The sequence below is a fragment of the Protopterus annectens genome, chromosome 4.part0 (assembly GCF_019279795.1).
Source record: "Protopterus annectens isolate FY-2018-M chromosome 4.part0, PAN1.0, whole genome shotgun sequence".
NCBI lineage: Eukaryota > Metazoa > Chordata > Ceratodontiformes > Protopteridae > Protopterus > Protopterus annectens.
The window spans coordinates 1,353,702,470-1,353,725,158 of record NC_056733.1 but is presented as its reverse complement, the minus strand read 5'-3'; the positions used below and the strand labels follow the sequence as shown (position 1 = coordinate 1,353,725,158).

At 38.1% G+C, this 22,689-nt stretch overlaps 1 protein-coding gene across 1 annotated transcript in view; it reads left to right on the top strand.

The window, feature by feature from the left end:
- The first annotated feature begins 2,473 nt into the window (after positions 1–2,473).
- Positions 2,474–22,689, top strand: part of SLC26A2 (solute carrier family 26 member 2) — a 316,527-nt gene continuing 296,311 nt past the window's right edge. The window contains exon 1 of the mRNA XM_044069214.1: positions 2,474–2,891. The gene's annotated coding sequence lies outside the window, so the exon portion shown is untranslated. The remainder of the gene's footprint in view (positions 2,892–22,689) is intronic.

Below are 22,689 nucleotides of genomic sequence, written 5' to 3'. Positions count from 1 at the left end.
ATAGCACAGGGAGGGCAGGAAGGCAGGAAGTTAGTTGGGATCAGGAAGGGGAGAGGGGGTTGCAAAGGTGGATGGGTAAGTAGAGGAAATGTTTCAAAAGCTACAAGTAGACAGGCAAGATCTCTTTTCAACAGTAGAGCATGACAGAGCAGAACACCCACCTTCACACTCTTCCTCGTAAAAGTAGGAAGAGGTGTAGATAGCATAAGATGACAAGTGGTAAGTTCAGACTGATAAGAGCAGGTAAGTGCTTGCTGAACCATGAGGGTGCTCACACTAGGGGTTGGGAAGGAATTTTCCTTTTTCCTAGTGGGTTTTTGAGGTTTTTGCCTTTCCCAGCAAGTGGTAGGTAGGGTAGGTAAGTGTTGCAGCCATGAAGCATGGAAGTGCAGACATAGAAAACTAAAATTGCAAAGGAGTGTGCTTGGCTTGGGGAGGCATGCAGGCTCAGACACCTTGGCCCTTCTCTGGGCGGGCTGCCCTGTGCTGCAGAAAGCATGCTGGGGGCCACAGCCTGGGGTCCCACAAGTGGCAGATCCCCTTCAGCCACTGGTATCTGGCTGAATGGTGACAGAGGACTGTCAGTATTTGGTTGTAGATCCCTTCAGTCATTGGTGTTGGTTAAGCATTTACAAGGAGTATGGTGGTATGTTATGCCTGGTTGATCGGATTTGACTTTCTTTCAAGTTCTGCTGCTTGCGCACATCTGCATATTCTTGGTTGGCATTGACTAATTATCTGGCACTGGTATTCTCCCTGATTTGATTAGCATAATAAGTACATGGCTGAGTCCATTTCTTCTAAACAAGTGTGTGGTGTGATTTCTAAAATGACGTGCATGCTTCTTTTCATCCATGGCTATGTGCATTTCTGTGGGCAGTGTGTATGGTTACCCCTGCCCACAGATACATCTGCTGTCCAGCTAGTATTTACAGAGGAAAACAAATGCACTAAATAAAAACTTTCCCAAAGATGGACACATCTCAGTAAGCATTACAGATCATCTTCTTCAGACAGATGATCCCTTGTGCTTTTTTTTAACATAGTAACAGCAGTCGTTGCTGTTATTAAGAACCTTTCTTGACCGGATCCATGTAATAACAAAAATAAATAAATAAAGAATCAAGAAAAAAGTGATAAATGGATCGTTTGTGTTGGCAACATTTACTGTTCATAGGTTCATAGGTAGGTAGGTACTAGGCTATCGGACCTGGGGCCTATACAAGCACAGCCAAAAAGGTATCCTGGCTTTTGCCTCCCAAATTATTTTCCTGTGCCACTGTCGAGCAGAGCCACAGAGGTGATCTCGGGGTGAATTTCCTATTTCCCATCCAATCATCAAGATTTTTCTTGGAGTGCTAATGAGGAGCTTTGTTTGATATAGATAGGTAGTTTATTCCAGAGTATGGGAAGTCCCTGGGACAGGAATCTATCCCTCCGGCATGTTCTGTTTATTGTGGTGACAAGGTTTAGGTTCCTAGAGCATGTAGCTCGGAGGGATTGGGATTTCTTTAAGTGGAGCATGTCCAACAGCTCTGGGTTTGACATAGCTTTGTATGTTAGGCAGAGATCACCTCTGAGTTGCGACGGAGTAAAGCTGGAGTTTTTTGAGACGCTCTGCGTAGAGCATCTGTTTGAGGCCGGTAATCCTCTTTGTGAGGTATTTCTGCGGCCTTTACAGTTGTTGTAGATGTCTTGTGAGGTACATACCAAAAGGGGCGTTGTACTCTATAATGGGTCTAATGAGTGATGAGTAGAGGGGAACAATGACCTCTTTTTTTCTGGATGAGAAACCTTTTGTGATGAGGTGTGCCACGTAGAAGGATTTCCATTGCCCACAGAGTTAATATCTTTCATCTCTCCTTGATTTCCTGGGATGCCCCTGATTTTGACTTAAATTATAGCTCTGTCCCTCTTAATCCTTCCTGAAACTGGTGACTTTTGAAGAAAGGTGGTGAATTACACTTAATAAATATTAACAATAGTTATAGACTTCTTTTACTTCAGAAAATGTATATGAATTCATATTCTCTTATTTTGTCAATGTCTGAAGTTAACTGTATTTATATTTTAAATTTGTCCCTGATTATTTCTGGATCTGTCCCTCATTCTGTTGAAGTTTTTCCCTGACTGGTTAAGAGCTATGCATCTAGCGTCCTGTAAATAGTAAAAAAAATGCCTGCAAGTCAAATACCTTCCTTAAAGATAGGCTTTGTGTCCTTTAATGTTTTGAAATAAGTAATAAAATTACTGCGACATAAAAACTATATCTTATAACTTAAAATCAATAGGAACTACTGCTGCAATCACTGAGTTCAACCAGGGAAGGAAAACAGGAATGGGACAGGGTTTTCAAAGAACTAAGAAATATGTTGATAGGGAAAAACTGTGATGTCACAAGATGGGAGGTAGGTGACGATTGGGTGGCAATGTTTACATTTCGGTCCGAAGCAAGTAACTCTGGCACTGACGTGTCATAAGTTTCTTACCACTGAAGCAGGGCGTCCCTTGTGTCACGTGACAAGTGTGAGTGACACGGGGACAGATAGAAAAGACTTTTTTGTCAGCTCGTGTACTGTTTGCCTCCCAGCTAAAATGACGTGCATCCGCCGCACATGTATATGTCGGCTAAGCAGAACCTAGACGGTGGACAAGGAGATAAGAGTGGGAAGAGTTGGCTTAATGGTAGGAGGGTGCATGGTGGCATTTGGGAACTGAGATTCTTACTGGAGCAGGAGAACTAAAAGTATGAACGTAAGGAGAAGAAGCGCAAGATGAGTTTTTACCACATGAACACAGTCAACAGCATTTTGAGTAATCCCCTTTTTGCTGCTGTACAAGTACTAATAGCGGTCTTCATAATCCGGTGGTGTATAGTTTCGCATCAACAGGTAAGTGTGTTCCAAGCTGCTCCTTCCGTAGATCAGGTAGTGAGAAAGTATATTTTGTCTATAGGTAGTGTGACAGATGAGCATTATCGGTGTCTGCCAAGGAGTCCATTTACTTTCCATGCAACAGTTTCGTAAAGAGCCAACAAGTCACCCGGTAACATATATTTTGCAGCCGGTGCTTTTGCCCCGTTCTTTTTTGTGGCATGATACAGGTTACATTAAGAATGCCAGCTTCCTTTTTACTTGATGCTGTATGACTGAATATTGACGTGGTATATGGAGCTATTTAACTAAAACTAAACTTAACAGAATGCACTTCTAACACCACAAGGTTATTCAAGCTGTCACCTCTTCTTAATGTTTGGGTATTTCGGTTTAATAAAATATTAGCAGTTTAGCTAACCTGCAGATGTGTGAACACACGGTCTGTTTAACGTCGGTGTTTTGCATATACCTGCAGCTTTTTAGCAGTACAGATGTGGCAGTGCGCTTGACGATAGTGGAATAGCTTCAAGCCTCCGCTGAAAGGGCAGGTGAATAATTTGAGACACTAACACCGAAACTGTTGGACCTGCATAGTCAGCTTCAGTGAGTTGCTTCTCCAGCGCGCAGTGCTTGTGTCCAAGTTAATTATCCAAGTATTGTCGGATCATTCCTCAGGTGTCATTTCCAGTTATCTGAACATTTAATTATTTCCTTAATCGGGAACAGAAACACAAGTTTAATGAAATAAATAAAAGGCAGAGGAACTAATCCTGATAGCTGAAAAGGTCTCCAGTCCACCATTGGGACGCGATCTCACACAGTATGCGCCTTTTTGGACAGTTTAGAGTAATAACGCCACTTTATCAACAGCTAGAGCGACAGTTTACTATTTCCTCATCTTGAGGTTTTAATGCTTGCGAGCGCAACAAGTTGTTGCTAGATTTTGAAAAAAAGGCTTAGTGTAATCGTAGCTCCCAACACTTTTCCAAAGTGCAGTGATCTTTTTTGGCTTGTCTGCTGTATGGCATGATGAATTGCAGAGCATCATAGTTGATTGCCATCAGTTGGAAATATAGTTTATCTTTTTGATTGCGACTTAGGGATGTATTTAATCTGGTGCATTTGTAAATTCACACGTCAAGTACGAGGCTAACTGGTTTTGTCATTCATTTTAAGTCTAGCAAGTTACCTCTGTGAGAATCAAACCGTGTATCTTGTGTCTGTAAGGTAAACACTTCAACCATTATGCTAACCTCTCATGATCTAAGGCATGCATTTTGATATTTTACACATTATGCCTTCCAAGTATACTCTGCTAGTTTACAGACTGAAACAAAATGAAATGAAAGCCATTTGCTGTTTGGTATGCCAGTGATTCTTCTAAAGCAATCTGAAAACTTGTGGCAGAGAGGCAAAATTACTGGCATTAAGCTGTTTTCACATTTACTGCATTGGGCTCAGGAGATGGCATTTCTGCAAAATTTGTAAGCTATACCTTTCAACTAGCTCTGGTTTTGGCTCTAAATTGTGATGCCTCTCTCATGCCTTCTGAAAACTGGCAATTTTGGTGGAAGAGATGGTGAAGTGCCACAGGAGTTAATAGCAGTAATTAGAGTTAGACTTTTTTTACTTCAGAAAATCCATAACAATTCACATTCTGTTATTCTGTCAACTTTTGATGTTAATAATATTAATATTTCAAAAGTGTCCCTGATCTTTTGAGGACTTGTCCTTGTTTCTGGAAATAGTCTGAGAGCTATTAGCCCAAGTTTCAGATGTATTTATTTATTTATCTATCCTTTTTGACTGGGTTACTTCTACTAGACTGATAACCTCTTTTCAGGGGAGACTCTATGTGGTATTTGTACTACTAGGGGAAATTTCGTCAGAACATTGGAGAACTTCCCTACTGTTTTTGACAAGTGCCGTAGCATCTTTTACATCCAACGGACATGCCACCAACTCAAGCAGATGGGGCCTCAGTTTAATGTCTCAGCCAAAGTACGCTTTGTTGTTACTCATAAAAACTGTAACGTAGGGAAGTGTGCAATAGCTTTTTAAACCATTTGTTTATCAAAACAGTACTTCATTTCTGCCTGCTGTGTGTGCTATTACCATAAGCGTTTCATATGTTTCAAAGCTGTAAAACAATTCATACTTCTCCACTTTTGGTTCTCTAATCCAGACGTTAGATAATTATGATTGGATCTATCTCTCTGATCATACTTTCTTTTATGTCCTGAAATGGATGTCAGGTTTCTCCTCTCAGACTTCACTTTGCTCTACTCTGAAGGTGAATTTCTTTTGATATCTTTGTCTCGTACAAGTTTTCTGTGGTCAGAGATATGACCATAATTTCATTCATCAGTGTTTTCCACGTATATTCCATTTTGAATATACAACAATTTTAAATAAGCACCACCGTTTCTGTATACAGTACCATCAGATTGCTGTGACAAAAGGTTGTAAGTTTGATCGTGTAAGCCTGTTACTCTACATGATGGGAACAAGAAGTATAGACAGATGTACAGCAGCTTTATTTCAGAAGAAAATTTAAATACAAAGAACCCCCTTATCCATAACTATTGACATTGATTAAATTAATTTAATAAATGAGTGAAAGAATGTACAGTGGAGACATGTTGTAGCTTATAGTGGAATAAATGATCATTAAGTCAGATTTTTGTAATGCCATTGAATGTCAATAGATTTGGGCCTGCTGTCCCTCCATTTAGCAGAATGCATCTGTTAGACAGTGTTTGAGCTCAGTTTTACATTTGTTCATACCACTGTAATTTGTGTTTGTTTGCATCTTCAACATACAATCCAAGGAAGATCAGAGTAAAATCTTTACTGATGGAGTATCTCACATGGCTGTTAATGTGAAATGGGAAAATAATCTGTGATATAGGTGGTAAATAAGGAAATGATTCAACAATGCATGCATGATATTAAAGGTTAAAACAAGAACCATATCCTCATAATGTGCAAAGTTGCAAAGTTAGTGAAGTAGTTGCAATCCGGCATGTGAAAATAAAAATTTATTAATGCACTGAACCACACCTGCTGTGGTGGCAGCACAGAACAATAAAGCTGCTGATGTAACCTATGAAGAACAAACCAGTTACAGGTACACTACAGTTTCAGCAGCACAAAAAGGTTTGGATGTTAGCCAGGTCAACACGGCATGGGGAATTAATTGAGAAGTTCAGTGCTGAGTAGTGCTTTGAATTTCACTTACAGGTTAAGAAAAATCCCAGGGTATTTCTGCAATGTTTTTGTGCTGTAATATCAGCACAGGATGGTAAAATCAATGGATAATGTATGAAAAGGGGTGCATGAATCAGATGTCAGGATATTAAGAGACAGCAGAAACAAGATCCTCAAGAACCTTTATGTATTTTCAGTAGAAGAGGAGACAAGTAGTTCTTAATCTGAGTATTAAAAATTCTAAAAATATTGTGGAGTTATGCAGGACGTAAAGATTAAGCAGAAAAGGGCATAACTGTCAGATTAAAGGAACTCAGTTCAGCATTACATTTGGATGCACTCCTTCAGAGAGAGGGTGGAAAAAGGATGAGATCTCAGAATAGTTAGTAAAAGAAATTGTAGGGCATTTAAAATTACAGAATAGTAACTGTTAGAAGAAAAACATGAGAAACAGCTGTCCTGGTCTGTTTGTATCACTTGGGCAGATCAGTTCAACCCATTCTTTTTCTGACAGCGTTTTGTCATGCACGTTTATAATGCTTGTTTCATACCATATTTACATAGTTTCTGAGTATTATGTGTTTAACTTTAGATACTACTTTAAAATTGACTTCAATAATGTGTTCTAAACTACTACCTGTCATGTTAGTTGTATTTTCATATATGCAGCATAAGCTCATACTAGAGAAGTTGCCATTTCAAGTCAGTGTTACCCACAGTAGAAGCTTCAAAACACCTATAATGAAAGGACAGGGCAACTCCACTGAATGTAGTACGGCAAACCAGGACTCTCCACCAGCTCACAATAAGGCACGGCTAAAACTCGAAAATTCCAGCAGGAAAAAGACTTTATTAACGCCAACAAATACTGACACGTTTTCATCAAATTCTGACTTCATCAGACAACCACATGTTAATTCCACAAGCTTAAATAGCTTCTCTCCCCTCCCTTAATGAATTAATTAATGAATCAAGATTTAAAAACACATACACAAACATATAAAATATAACCTATGCGACTCCATATATTATAAAAACATATTTAAAAATACATTTCTAAAACCAGTAATTGATATATGTAATATCGTAAAGAAGCTTGATAGATTAGCAAAATTACATTACCATTTTTATCAAAAATTATTTTTTATATATTTTAATATCAAATTTTTTCTGACTTTAGTTTCAAATATGGGACAATAGATATAGTGTCATTGAGTCCAGGGAATCTATTGGATTCCAAAAGTATTTGCCAGTGTGATTCCCTATGGGATAATAATACATCCCATGGTCCACCCCTGGCATCCTGAACTACAGAATCCAACACAAAAAAGGTAAAACTTCCATCAGAACATGTGTTAAGATGTTTAAAGAGTGAGTTCCAGGCAGCGATCATTTGTGTGTCCGCGTAGGGGGACATACAAGTGCGGAAGGTGCTCACAGTGCAAATATATGTCTAATCAGGAATTTATATACCTGGAAAGTAGAAACAGGAAGATTAGATCTAATGCTTTCTACAATTGTCATTCCTGCGGAGTTGTCTATTTGGCTGTGTGTCAATCATGCCAATCATTTTATGTTGGAAAAACTAAAAGACAACTCCGTAGAAGAGTTTATGAGCACCTATACGATATACAAAAACAGGACAATAAAAACGCACTCTTTAAACATCTTAACACATGTTCTGATGGAAGTTTTACCTTTTTTGTGTTGGATTCTGTAGTTCAGGATGCCATGGGATGTATTATTATCCCATAGGAATCACACGGAATCCAATAGATTCTGGACTCAATGACACTATATCTATTGTCCCATATTTGAAACTAAAGTCAGAAAAATTACTGGTTTTAGAAATGTATTTTTAAATATGTTTTATAATATATGTCGCATAGGTTATATTTATATGTTTGTGTATGTGTTTTAAATCTTGATTCATGGAGGGAGAGAATGTGGTTGTCTGATAGAATTTGATGAATGCGAAAGCATTATTTGTTGGCGACAAAGTCTTTTCCTGCTGGAATTTTCGGTTTTAAGCTGGTGGAGAGTCCTGGTTTGCTACATTCAGTGGAGTTGCCCTGTCCTTTCATTATAGGTGTTTTGGTGTTTCTTTTGGTTTACGTTTGGACACAGTAGAAGCTTATTACATGTGCTATTTGACAAAAAACATACACCAAAACCACTCTATAAGTACAAATCAGTTAATTAATTAATTAATTAATTAATTAATTAATTAATTAATTAATTAATTAAAATGTAAAAAATACCAAACTAAAATAAGATTTGTTTGTAAAATGTAAAAGCTTAACTAATAATATGATCTACTAATAAAACCTTTTAACCAAGAGCAGCAACATTACTTAATTTATAAATGTGTAAGAATTTTGTGTTCACTAACGTATAAAACTAAAACTGTTTATCCACATGTAATTAAATATAAACTATGAAAATTCATACAGTACTTCTATTATTTAAAAATTCACACTCTGATAAAAAGGGTTGTACTTCTAGTCTATCTTCCCATGTTTTTTAGTTTCAATATGCAAGTAAGGGATATTGTTTCATTAAGACGAAACAATATCCCTTACTTGTATATTTTTGTCTGAGGAAGTACGGGTGTTATCCCAGACGAAAAGCGCTTCACATTAAACTTAGAGTGGTTCGAGTGTATCCAGCTGTCTTCTTTTGTATTATATGTTCTTATAAGAGTTGTTTGTGAACAGTAGAGAGTGAAGAATTTGCTCTTTCCAACTGTAGTGTGTTCTTATAGTTGTTTTTTTATATAAATATATATATATATATATATATATATATATTTATATATCTATATATATATATATATATATATATATATATATATATATATATATGTTTGTAATTAGCAGGGGGTGCAGACTCCCACATGGAGGTGACCCATGCTGACCTGTAAAAAAATGGTGTTTTTTTTATATTAACTGTGTCTCGAGCAGTTTTTCTTGAAGTTTTGTTTTGAAGTTTGATTTGTTGAGTATTAGATTGTGGTATATACTTGTGTGTAAGCAAGTCATGCTGATAACTGAAAAAAACAGCTAACTTCTGTAATATTTAACATTTAACTTTAAGAAAACATAGATCCATCATACTAACTGTCTGTTGAATTTACTTTTATACCAGATTTCTAACCTGTCTTACTAAGAGGAGACGTTAAGTTGCTACATTTCCATTAGTTATCTGTGGTTGCTGTGCCCTATTTCTTTCAGATGTGGCTTTAGGAATCTTCATGTAGGGGGGAACTGGATGCCTAATACACAACTAACTTGTGCAGTGATTTAACCCAGAGGAAATCAGTACAGCCAGAAACACCAACATGGGCACAGAAAACATGTAGACTCTGCACAGTAGGTGCCTAGCTGAGGAATGCACTAGATACTTAAGTGCTACAAGGCAATAGCAATATTGACACTATCATGGTGCTACCCCAATGCCTCACCTCTTGTCCACAGTCTGTGAATGTTTATTGTTTTACATTTATCAGCTGTTCCTATTTTTAAAGCATACACCTTTTGTTGTTCATATATTCATAGTTGTTTACTAGGCTAACACCCATAAGGGCCTTTTTAAGCCTAGCCATGCATTCCAAATCTCTGACAAGTTCTGGCACCCTTGATAAGTATAAGCATGAGCCTGGGAGATGAACCATTTACAGGTTACCTGTGTCCATTAAAGACATATGTGTCAAACCAGGGATGAATTTCCAGTTTCTCATCCAATTGTCCAAGTTGCACTTGAATTGGGTTAGGGAGGAACTCTGCTTCACATGGATGGGGAGCCTGTTCCATAGATGCAGTAGTCTCTGGGTATATACCTATCTCTCCAGCAGGAACTATTTATATTACAGGCAAGATTTAAGTCTTTAGAATGGGTAATTCTGGTGCTGTTTGTTTTGTGGATATGCAGGATGTCCATTAGACTGGGATCTGACAATGCCCTGTATACCAGATAATGTTTCATTTTAACTTCCTTTTGTGCATGCTTTCTTTTCAGTACCACGTCGCTAACAATCATGGTCTCTTAATGTGTTAAAGCTGGCACCTCGGTTGTGTATACTGATTTCAGTAAAATCTGTGCAGGTGATTTAACTTATAATTGATTGAACATATGAAATCCTTCTAAGAAATTATTTAATGTTTGCAATTTTTAGGGCTTTTGCTAGTGATCCTATCAATTTGACTTCCAGACCAGTATCTTGTGATAAATGTGTGATTCTCCTGTGCTTTTGTTGTGATTCCTTTATATGTCTCATGCGGGTTGCAAAGCTGTTAGCTGTAGATTGTCAATGTTGAAGTATCAGTTTATGTTTCTTGTACTAAATGTATTTATCAGTTTAGAACAGAAGTTCATGCTGTAAATAACAACAAAAAATATTCCATGTAAAGTATACATACTAGTGTTATGGACCAACACCAACTGCAAATCAACCAGCAAGTCCCCAGTAGCCAGATTATAGAGCATTATAATACACAATTTGTTCTGGCATCTTCCAGCATTGAGTAATAAGCTTTATCTCTCTAGTTTGAAGACAGTATCCCTTTGTCTACAGGTAGAAGCTCTCCCCAAGTTTAAAGTTAACAAATTAATGCATGCCTTATTAAATCTCATCTCAGTGATTATATTTTTAATTCTGGAGAGTTGCAGCCTCCTGCTTTTTGGGTACATTGGTTCATCTGTTGGGCCCTTACAAACCTGGCTACATACTCCAAACGATTTGGGTCCCAAGTATCAAAAAGACAATATGGAAAAGTCAAAAATAAGGCAGGAAACACCAAGCCAAGACTTACGACAAATATTTATTATGGGCAGAGGCTGGCAATAAGAAAAATGTTAAACTAACACCCTTCCCAACAAATCATTAGCTACCTGCTTACTAATATGCTCCCCTCCTCTTTTTGATACTTCAAACAAACAAATGTCTCCTTGCACCAAAGTTCCACTGCCAAAACAGTCAATATGATAAAGTAAAAAATAAGGCAGGAAACACCAAGCCAAGACTTACAACAAATATTTATTAAAACAATAAAAGCAATAAATATAAAAGTGCACAATAAGCGCTTTCAGGCAAACATGCCATTCATCAGATAGTATTCAACAAGCAAAGCAATAAATTTAAAATAGAAAGAAGCAAGATAATGTCATATTTAATACACATCATGATTGGAGGACCAAACTAGGTTATTATACCCAGTTTGTGGATGATGTGTTTTTTCTCTGGAAAGGTACAGATATTGAGTTAACATCTTTTTTACAATATTTGGAAATGAGCACAGATTTTTTAAGATTTTCGGTCAACAGTTCTGACACACTGATAGATTTCCTGGATGTACATCTTAACAAACACGTAGATGGTAATATAGAGACAACTTTATATAAGAAAGCATGTTGGTGGAACAGCTTACTATCCTTTGATAGCATGCACCCCAGGCAAAAACCCATCCTAAGAAAAAGGAGGGTAAAATACTGAATTTTGATAGGAGGATAAGTATTTTAAATTTATTGCTTTGCTTGTTGAATACTATCTGATGAAGGGCATGTTTGCCTGAAAGTGCTTTTTGTGCACTTTTATCTTTATTGCTTTTATTGTTTTAATAAATATTTGTTGTAAGTCTCGGCTTGGTGTTTCCTGCTTTATTTTTTGCTTTACCATATTGACTGTTTTGGCAGTGGAACTTTGGTGCAAGGAGACATCATATTGACTGTTTTGGCAGTGGAACTTTGGTGCAAGGAGACATTTGTTTGTTTGAAGTATCAAAAAGAGGAGGGGTGTGTGTTAGTAAGCAGGTAGCTAATGATTTGTTGGGGAGGGTGTTAGTTTAACATTTTTCTTATTGCCAGCCTCTGCCCATAAGGGACATGGGGGGAAGGCCGTGGATGCATTTATGATTTCCCATCCAGTTGTCAAGGTTTTGTTTATATAGGGTCAGGGCTGAATTCTGTTGTACATGGATATGGAGTCTGTTCTGTGGTGCAGGGATCCTTTGGGTGAAGGTCTTGCTGGTGGCAACCTACTCTTTTTACTGTTGCTCCATTCATGTATAATACATTCCCATCCACTGTTGGTCATGTGACTTTTCCTGGCAAAACTGCATTTTCCCAGTGCATGTATACATTTATTTATTTTATTTTATATTTGTTGACCAGGCTAGTCTAACTGGATATATCTCCATTTTCAGTAGAGGCCCGGGGAGAAAAGCTCCAAGCATAGGCAGTAACAAATAATACATTATATACAATAGTAGCAAGAGTTATAATAGATTATTCAGATTGTACATGAGAGAGGCTAGTATAGAGTCTTATAGCAGGATTAAGCTAATAAAAATACTGAGAACAAACAACATATGAGAGAAAAAATAGAGAAAAATATATATAAATATAGAGGAAACAGTATGGAGATTGGCAAAAATATATATTTTTTCATGCATGCATTCCATCTTTTGTGATCTTTGTGTTGTTGTGTCTTTTGGCTTTTCCCGGTTAGGGGTCGCTACAGTGGAACTCCGGTCCGCTAATGATTGGCAGTAGATTTTTACATGCTGAGTTGCCGGCCCTGACGCACAACCTTCTACGAAGGTACGCCCATTCACGCATGTCTCCACACAGAAGACGCTCTAGCTGAGAATCGAACAGGACAATGTCTTAATGTGAGGCGACAACTTCTGTGAATCATTGTGTATTTGCTATAATTTATTTTCATATGTGTAGGATTTCAATACATTGGTAGGACTGATCCATCTCCTGGGTCAAGGCATATTAAAATTTCAGGAAATCTGTATTACTTTAGTCTGCAGAGTTTACCAATGAGTGGTCTCTGCAGCACCAGTATCTTGTCAAGGATTGTGTCCATCTACATTTTATACTGGGTTGCCTGTGTGGTGGAATATTTCAGTAAGCTTGAAAATTGAGAGGGATGACAAATTGATCATGTAATTTAATTTGGTTTAAATTATTCCCTGAGCTTTAACCATTTGATATTTTTCTGTTTAACTTTCCCATCGTATTATATTTGGCACCTACCCGCGGTGGTGGTGCTGCGGTAGCGTTGTCGCCTCACAGTAAGACGCTGTCCGGTTAGATTCTCAGCTAGAGCATCTTCTGCGTGGAGACATGAGTGAATGGGCATACCTTTGTTGAAGATTGTGCGTCAGGGCTGGTAACTCGGCACGTAAAAATCAACTACCAATCATTAGAGAACCGGAGTTCCGCTGTGGCGACCCCTAACCGGGAAAAGCCGAAAGACACACACACGTTATATGTGGCACCTCTGTTTCCTTTTGTTTCCTGACTTCTGTCATATAATTTCTACAGCTACTGCCATATGATTTACAAATATTTGAATAATTTTTTTTCGTTTTATCTGCACTGAAATTTGGTGAATGTATTAAGCATGACTGTACTGAACTGTTGTGATTAATTAGTTATGTTTTATTTATTTTTTAAGAATGTCTTTTTTAATCTTAAATCCAAGGGATTGCTACTGTGTGTGCATTTCTTAGTGAGTGCACTCAGTATCCAGTCATCCCGCTTATAACAAGGTATACATATTAGTTACAGTATCTCTTGTATGCCAGTACTTTGCTACTCTGTGTGGGATGTGGCAGTTTCTATAGAAAGTATTAACAGTAAACCCGGCAGTGTTACAGGTTGTGCAAAAAGGCTTTGACAGCATTTGATAGTTTTTTTTATGTGAAGATATTTCTGAAGAGAAGCAGCAATAAACTATTATTTGGTAAATTAGAAAATACAACAAGATAAATATTTAAACCAGAAGCTTTGCTTGATTGAATGGGACTTTGTTTTTTTAAATGATTATGTATGTTGTTGACTCTCTTCATCAGAAAGTGTTTGACTGTATTTTTGGTGGTAAGTAATTTATTTAATGGTAGGCTTTTTTCATTCTCAACATTAGTTACATTCTGCCCTCTGATTTGAAATAATACCAAACTTCTGTCCTGGCCAAATTTAACATAGGTAAGAGTGCACTGAAGTCAGATGGATGTATATGCTTCAAACTTCAAAAACTCTGAAATTTCACATTAGGTATGCATACTCACAGTGTTAAAGAACTTAAGGATACTTTCATAAACATTGCACAGGCCTACATTAAAAAGTTTATCGATTTATCTCATCTGTCTATCTATCTATCTATCTATCTATCTATCTTTCTGTCTGTCTGTCATCTGTAAGTGGGTAAGTGAGCTGGTTCAGAAACCCTCTTGTGCATGACCTGTGTTAGAGGCATGCAGGTATATAAGTAAGTATACATTTATAAACAAACACGTATAGTATTATAGAATCATAATGCATCAAAATATCGACATAAACAGATTAAACTGTGCTGTTTATTATTAAGCTCAGTTTTTGGAAGATTAAGTTCATTTTTTTTTTTGTAATTGTTGTAAGCTGAGACCAGAGGGACAGCAGGGGAAGTTGAGTAGAGTCACAGTGAAATACACTAGGCAGGAAGGTAGGTTAAGATTTAGCAAACGATACTGTAGTGACTTTAATATGGGGTACATAATACACAGTGATAAATGGAGAGACAGAGGTAAAATGGAATGATAGGGCATGAGATTTCTAATTATTAACTTGCAAGAAGCATTACATTGTACCTTATAAAAATGTCAACCAGTCACAATATGTCATACCAGGACATTTTACTAGTCAGAGACCTGGATTTCCAACCCTCTAATCGATTAGTAAGTGTTTTCTAACAGTTACCTTTTCATTCTGTTGTGTCCATTAAAGGGATTAAGTTGATAGTCTCCTAGACCTTTGTATCTTCAACTTTCACGAAGGCTGACTTTCACAGAGCACGTCTTTGAATCCAAAGCTGCTAGATGTATATTCACTACAGAGCTTTTTGCTTTCTTGGGAGTTCAGGCTCTTTTAGTACATTGCTTGTGGTTCTGTTGTAAGGGCTGAATCCAAAACTTGCACAGCTGGTAAAATTAAAAAATGAATGACAACGCAGTGTAATGTTCAGCCTTAACTTGGGCATGCATTGTACACTAAATGCAGAGAAAAGTAATATCTGCAAAATATTCATTTGTTTAACAGGATGCTGCTGTGTAGAAAATACAATTTATCTAGTAGCTGTGCCAAAAGACACACACTTGTTGCCATTGTGACTAAAATTTTATCAAATACACAAACAATTAACCATGTAAAATGCAGTTACAATGTTCTAGAGTCAGCCATATTCCATATACTGTCACTGGACAGTACTGGCCCAGGTAGTATAATTTAGCCACCCTCACAACATGTCCATCTGTACTGGCGCCTTTACACACATGGCCACTAAGTACTGAGTAGTATGTTATATTGTTTGAACACAACAAAACATCCACCTGTCCCAGGAAATCAGGGAGGGGGAATGAAAGGGAACAGACCACCCTGCAATGTCCCACAAGGTTGACCCAAAGCATGCCATGTCTCTTACCACCATCTGGAACAACTCAATTTACAGCATAACTGTCAGACCATATATTTATTTCTATTTTATTTTGAATTTGTTAAACTGGTATAGTGCTCTTAATCCTATTGGACCTATTGCATTTCAGCCTGGGGTAAACACAATAGATATATGACATTATATACATAGTGAATAACAAAATGCAGTATATACATATATAATTTTCAAAGTTATGGACTTATACAGAAGAGACAGAGCATATGTGTGGCCTAAAAACGACAGAGATATAGAGGGAACATTTGAGGTGGCACAATCTAGAAGTAATAAAAGATACATGCGAAGGAATGAGGAAGAAAATTTTCAAGGGGGGCGATATTTTCCTGCACCAAAGAAACAGCCAAGGAGGTATTAGAGAAACACAGCAGCCTCACTTCAGTGAATCCTGTAGGTATGGTGTCAGACGAGGACTATGTCACCGGGCCTCACACCACACTAAGGCCGGACAACGAAGCTATCTCAGAATTAGCCCCTAGCAAAGGGCCTAGTATTAGCAGCTTCAAAGGTTTCAATGTGTATAACTACACCGACACCCCTGTCACTAATGACTTCATATCACTTTTTAGCAAAGGTATGAAGTTTATACCTACGGTCAAGTTTAACTTGTTTGATCTCATCAAAGAAATAAAGTTTTTCTGTAGAAGGCTAAATTTGGCCATTCAATTCAACGATAGTTCTAACAAGATAGTAGACAATAGGAATTCCAACATTTTAAAGGAAAAAAGTACGTATATTCCAACTTCGAATATGCAAGTCAACACATATGAGAATATGGTGTGTCATGACATTTACCATCTTTATAAAGATATCAGATATGAAAACAGCTTCGGTAAAGCTTTTTCAGACAATTTAACTACAGATGAGAGAACTTGTTTGAAAGAATTAATTATGAACAAAGAGATTAGAATCATGAAACCTGATAAGGGTGGAGGTGTCGTGATATTTGACAACATTCAATATTACAATGAAATTCATAACATTTTACATGATTCAGGTAATTATGAAAAGGTGTCTTTAAACCAGATCAACACCGGATATAGGTACATTGATAATGCCTTAGAAGAATACTACATTGATAATCGCATCACTAGTGAAATATATGAATATGCGAAAACTGACTATCCAGTGTTGGCACATATAGTCGGAATTCCAAAGATACATAAGAACCAGACTAAACCACCTTTTAGACCTATTATCTCTGGATCCAAGTCAAAGACATTTAAGATAGGTACCATCATTGACCAGTGGACCAAGCACATCTACAATAAGGTCAACCACTTGGTCAAGGACTCATGGGATTTTCTTGGTCTATTAAATATGGACAAGTGGGACGACAACCTCACGTTCTTAACCATTGATGTCCAAGACCTCTTTTCAAGCATTCCTGTGACCACGGGGCTGGAGTATTTCTGCAGTAGTCTAAGCAAATATTCAGGCAGCAGCTGGGATAGAGTGAATTTGATAATGGACATGATGTCTTTGGTGTTGGAACACAACTACATAGAACATCAAGGTGAATTTTTTAGACAATCCAGAGGGGTGGCCATGGGAGCATCATGTGCTCCAGTTTTTCCTAATCTGGTCATGCTAGAGTGGGAAAATTTATACATATTCCCAAGCGATTACTACAAACACATCAGGTTATATACTAGATTTTTGGGCGATGTGTTCATCATTTGGACAGGACCAACTGAAATGATTCCCACCTTCGTGGATTACCTTAACAACACCACGGATTTTCTTAGATTCACGTTTCAACACGACAAAAAGGGTATTGCGTATCTAGATACTTGGATAGGCAACACTGGAACTGGATTTGTGTCCAGACTGTACAGGAAGCCAACTTTTTCGAATGATTACATTCATTTCACCAGCTGCCACCCACGTCACATTTTCAAAAGCATTGTGAAAGGTCAATGTATTAGAGCAGCAAGGATGTCATCAACCCTCGAAGATATGAATAGTGAAATGGACAGAATCACACTACTTTTCATAGAGAGGAACTACCCCAAGAAACTATTGAACGACATTACTTCTTATGTCAAAACACAATGGGGAAATAAATACATACCATTATTAGGGAGACACACTGGGCCACAAGAAGATCAAAGTGGGGCTTTCAACAAACAAGTATGTGTCATTCGATACAATCCTTTTGTTAACTTGATCATGGACATTCTGAAGAAGCATTGGAATATCATTACTTCTTCAGGTACTTTAGGCAGTATAGTTGGCACTGAGATATGCACTGTGTATAAAACCGGGAACAACATCAAGAGAATTTTGGAATGTGGAATACAATATGAAAGGAATATGAGTACTAAAGGGACTAGTAAATGTGGAAGATGCAATCAATGCACCTATATAAATACTACAGACACCATTAGACTCAACAACATCATGAAAACCAAGATAATATGCAGAAAAGGGAATTGCAATTCTCAACGCCTAGTATATATAGCAACGTGCAAAGCGTGCCCGGCCTTTTATATAGGCAAAACAGAGAGGATGATAAAGAAACGGATATACGAACACACGTACAAAATAAAAAAACAAGACAAGAAAAATGCATTATACAGGCACATTCACGACAAAGGTACTGATCACAAGTTCAGCTTTTCCATTATAGATCAAGTTGATATCAAGGAAAAAGGAGGAAACTGGAAGACTTACCTGGCATGGAAAGAAAGCAGATGGCAAATTTGTACAGACGCCACCACACCGCCAGGGATCAATGATTTTATTAGTTTGAAACCATTGCTAGCACTAAACTAAGAATATTTGCATCACCATTCAATACACAAATTTAAGCACATTTTTATTTTTAACAAGATTCAATTAGGTCCCAGCCTTTTTGACATAAGGATGTAAATAATTGGGCCATTACAGCTGGAATATCAGGAAAGCTAAGTTTTATTATAAGTTTTATTATAAGTGTTACTACAAGTTTTATTATAGAGTTTTTATCATAGAGTTTTTATTATAGAGTACTTGACACCCAGTATGACTCTTAGTACAGTATATAGAAACAGTAGGGCTAATGGGAAGTTATTATACAGTTCTTATTCTCAATACAGTATTTTATTGGAGATTTTTAGTAACATAAACAATTATAACAACATTTATTTTAATAGAGTGACATTAATTTATATTTAAATTTATATTAAAATACTTCATGTTTTTAGAATAAGCTTACAGAATATGTTTTGAGGACATTCTCAGTATAAAAAATGGTATAGCACTTGTTGGCATAAATTTTAGTTAACATGGCTGCTTTAAGAAGATAATTGTGTTTAGAATGATTAAAATAATTAATTAGTTAATTTATGGCGCCAAAACTGGTATAAAAAGTATGGTCTGATGTACTTTCACTGGTTCTGATGAAATCTGTATTACCACAGATGAAAGCACTCAACCCTTGTGATCTACGTTTTTTCCATTTTTTCTGATTTGTGTAATAAAGTGCAATTTGGTAACTACAGTACCGGTTTCGAGTGATTGGGGGTCTACTTGCTGCATTTTGGACTATCGTTGTGACATTTCTACATATTTCATATTCCATATACTGTCACTGGACAGTACTGGCCCAGGTAGTATAATTTAGCCACCCTCACAACATGTCCATCTGTACTGGCGCCTTTACACACATGGCCACTAAGTACTGAGTAGTATGTTATATTGCTTGAACACAACAAAACATCCACCTGTCCCAGGAAATCAGGGAGGGGGAATGAAAGGGAACAGACCACCCTGCAATGTCCCACAAGGTTGACCCAAAGCCTGCCATGTCTGTTAAAACCATCTGGAACAACTCAATGTACAGCATAACTGTCAGACCATATATTTATTTCTATTTTATTTTGAATTTGTTAAACTGGTATAGTGCTCTTAATCCTATTGGACCTATTGCATTTCAGCCTGGGGTAAACACAATAGATATATGACATTATATACATAGTGAATAACAAAATGCAGTATATACATATATAATTTTCAAAGTGAAACGCAGAATTGGCTTGATGGTATAAATGCAATAGGTAAAATTACATTCTATACAGAGTAACTGGCAAAAAGTATACTAGCAGAGTGGAAGTCAGAGTTGGCATGTTAAAAGAATCCCAGTGAGTAGTGGAGGCAGAAGGGTAGGATGAGATCAAGGTATTTGACTAGAGAAATAGCAGTTGCATTTTCCTGGAGTCTTGAAATGTGCTTATAATTCTGACTGAAAAATGGGGTAAGAGGAATGATCTTTTAGAAAGGGAGGGGGAGATTCCCACAGTTTATAATGAAGGATTGAGAAAGCTTGGTGCATGCAGTGAAGCCTAGTTTGTGGGATTTGGAAGAGAGGACCTGAGTGGTTAAGATTTCTAAGTTTGTATGTTGGCGCATCTCTGAGTAGTGTGGAGGCAAGTGGGGGGCTATCATTCTTGATGAGTTTAAAAAAGTTGAGAAGAGAGTAGAAAGTCACCACATTTTACAGGTATCCAGTTAAAGTTTTCAATGGTTTTACAATGGTATTCATAGTGCTGTTGAATACCACAGCCAGCGAAAAGAAATATCCTCTCTTCAAAATGTATTTATTTTAATAAAGCATTGTCATGAACTACTGGGTCATAGATTGACTGAACAAAAATTGCCAAGTTCACATTGAACAAATGTGAATCAAACAGACAGGTGAACTCCATCAGATGCAAAACAAGAAGGGCGTTGATCTTAGGATCATTGTAAGTTACAAGGCTAATGGCTCTAGAGCCTTTTTAAGCCTAGCTTTTCATGCCTAAATTTGCCCAATGGGCTAGAATGGCTTTGTTATATGCCTGTGCCTTAGGGCATTTACAAACTGCCCTTGTCCGTAGGGACCACAGGCAAAAAGCCAGGAGTGAATTTGCGATTACCCGTCCAGTGGTCCAAATTTTATTTGAATAGGCTTAGAGAAGAGCTCTGTTTCATATGAATGGGTAGTCTGTTCCAGAGAAGGGGTAATCTGTGTGACACATACATGTATCTCCAAATATGTTTTGTTTATGTCACAGACAAGGTTTAAGTCCTTAGATTAGGTAGTTCAAGTGCTGTTTGTTTTGCAAATGTCTAGAAGGTCCATTGTTGCTAGATCAGATAATGCCTTGTTGGTTAGGCATAGATCACCCCTCAGTAGTCTGTAGGAGAAAGAATACAGGGACAAAGCTGTGAGGTGGTTTGCATAGGACAAATTATTTACACCCTGCATTGTTTTAGTGAGGAAATTCTGTGGCTGCTCCAAGTGTCCCACATGCCTGGCCAGGTACATGACAATGGGTGCATTGTACTCAATTATTAGTCTAATGAGGGCTGAGAGTTGTACATGACAATACCCAGGTTTGCTCTGAGTTACTGCACAATGGTACATCCTGCACTGAGCCAACAGATATTGCCAACATACTAGCCAACAGATTCAGTGCCAGCTTTACTCCTTTCTCCCCCCTAAAGGACCAATCACAATACCGTAGGATTGTGAGGCACCCAACATTACTGCAGCACAGGTTAAAGCTGCATTGTCCAAGGCCAAGAATACAGCTTCCATGGGACCCGAGAATATCCCTGGATGTGTTTTACATGAACTACAAAGTGAACTGGCACCAGATCTGTGTGCCCTGCTCAATCACAGCCTCACCTCAGGCTTCGTCCCTACTGAATAGCACACTGCTACCCTCTTCATAAAGGGGGAGCGACTACAGACCCTGGGAATTATTGCCCCATTGGCCTGATGAGTCTGATATGTAAGGCTATGGAGCGCATCATCATGGACCTAATTAACAAGGATATAGGGAATCTCCAAACTCTAGATCCCATGCAATTTGGTTTTGTGAAAGGTAGATCATGTCTGCTCAACCTGGTTGACTTCTCCGAGTCAGTCACGAGAGCTGTGGATGAGGGAAAGGCAGTTCATACAGCCTACTTCGATCTGGCCAAGGCCTTTGATATCATTCCCCACTCAGGAATTATTGATAAACTCACCAAACTAGGCATCAGCACCTATATCACTAGGTGGGTTGCAAATTGGCTCACAGATAGATCCCACAGTGTGAAGGTAGCAGACTCCAAGTGAGACTGCCAATAAATCACAAGTGGAGTCCAACAGGGATTGGTTCTGGGTCCCCTCCTGTTTGGCATCTACTTCTCAGAAGTCCAGGCCAACACAGAGGGACTCTGGCTGACCAAGTTCGCAGATGACTGCAAGCTGGGAAGCATTATTAACTCCCCAAGTGATGTAGACATCCTACAGAAAGGCCTCACTGAGACCAATGACTGGTGTCGAAACCGTGGCCTTAAGCTTAATGCCAAAAAATGCATCATCATCCCCTTTGGGAAAAACTCAAGTTTCCACTAATTACCACATCAGTGGGAGCCCAGTGAACACCGAAGGCGTTATAAGAGGTCTGGGGACACAGATTGCCAGCAACATCTCCTTCAGCCACCACATTGTCGCTGTGGTCAGAAAGTCCTTCTGTGTGGCACATCTCATTCCCAATGGTTTTGCATCCAGGAAGAAAGAGCTCATCATCTCCCTCTACTCTTCCCTCATTAGGCCAGTCATCGAGTATAATACTCCATTTGGCATGTACCTCACTAGACACATGCAACAGCTGGAAAGGCCACAAAAGTACCTCACAAAGGGGATTCTAGGTCTTAAACACATGTCCTACATGGACAGACTCAAAACACTCCAGCTATTCTCTGTCTCATATCGTCTACTAAGAGGAGATCTCTGCTTGACTTACAAAGCCATGTCTGACCCAGCTGTGTTAGAAATGCTACATCTAAAGAAATCCCAATCCCTCTGCATTACATGCTCCAGAGATCCCAACCTCCTTACCACAATCAACAGAACATGCTTGAAGGACAATTTCATAACCCAGAGACTACCCATGTTCTGGAATAGACTTCCCATACATGTCAAGCAGAACACCTCACTGGCCCTCTTCAAGAGAAATCTTGATGAGTGGATTGGAAATAGAAAGTTCACCTCAGGGATCACTCCATTGGTTGTGCTTGATAGAGGCACTGGGAACTAATGTCGGGCGGCATGATGCCAGGGCACTTCTATGGGCTAGGCTTGTAAAGGCTCCA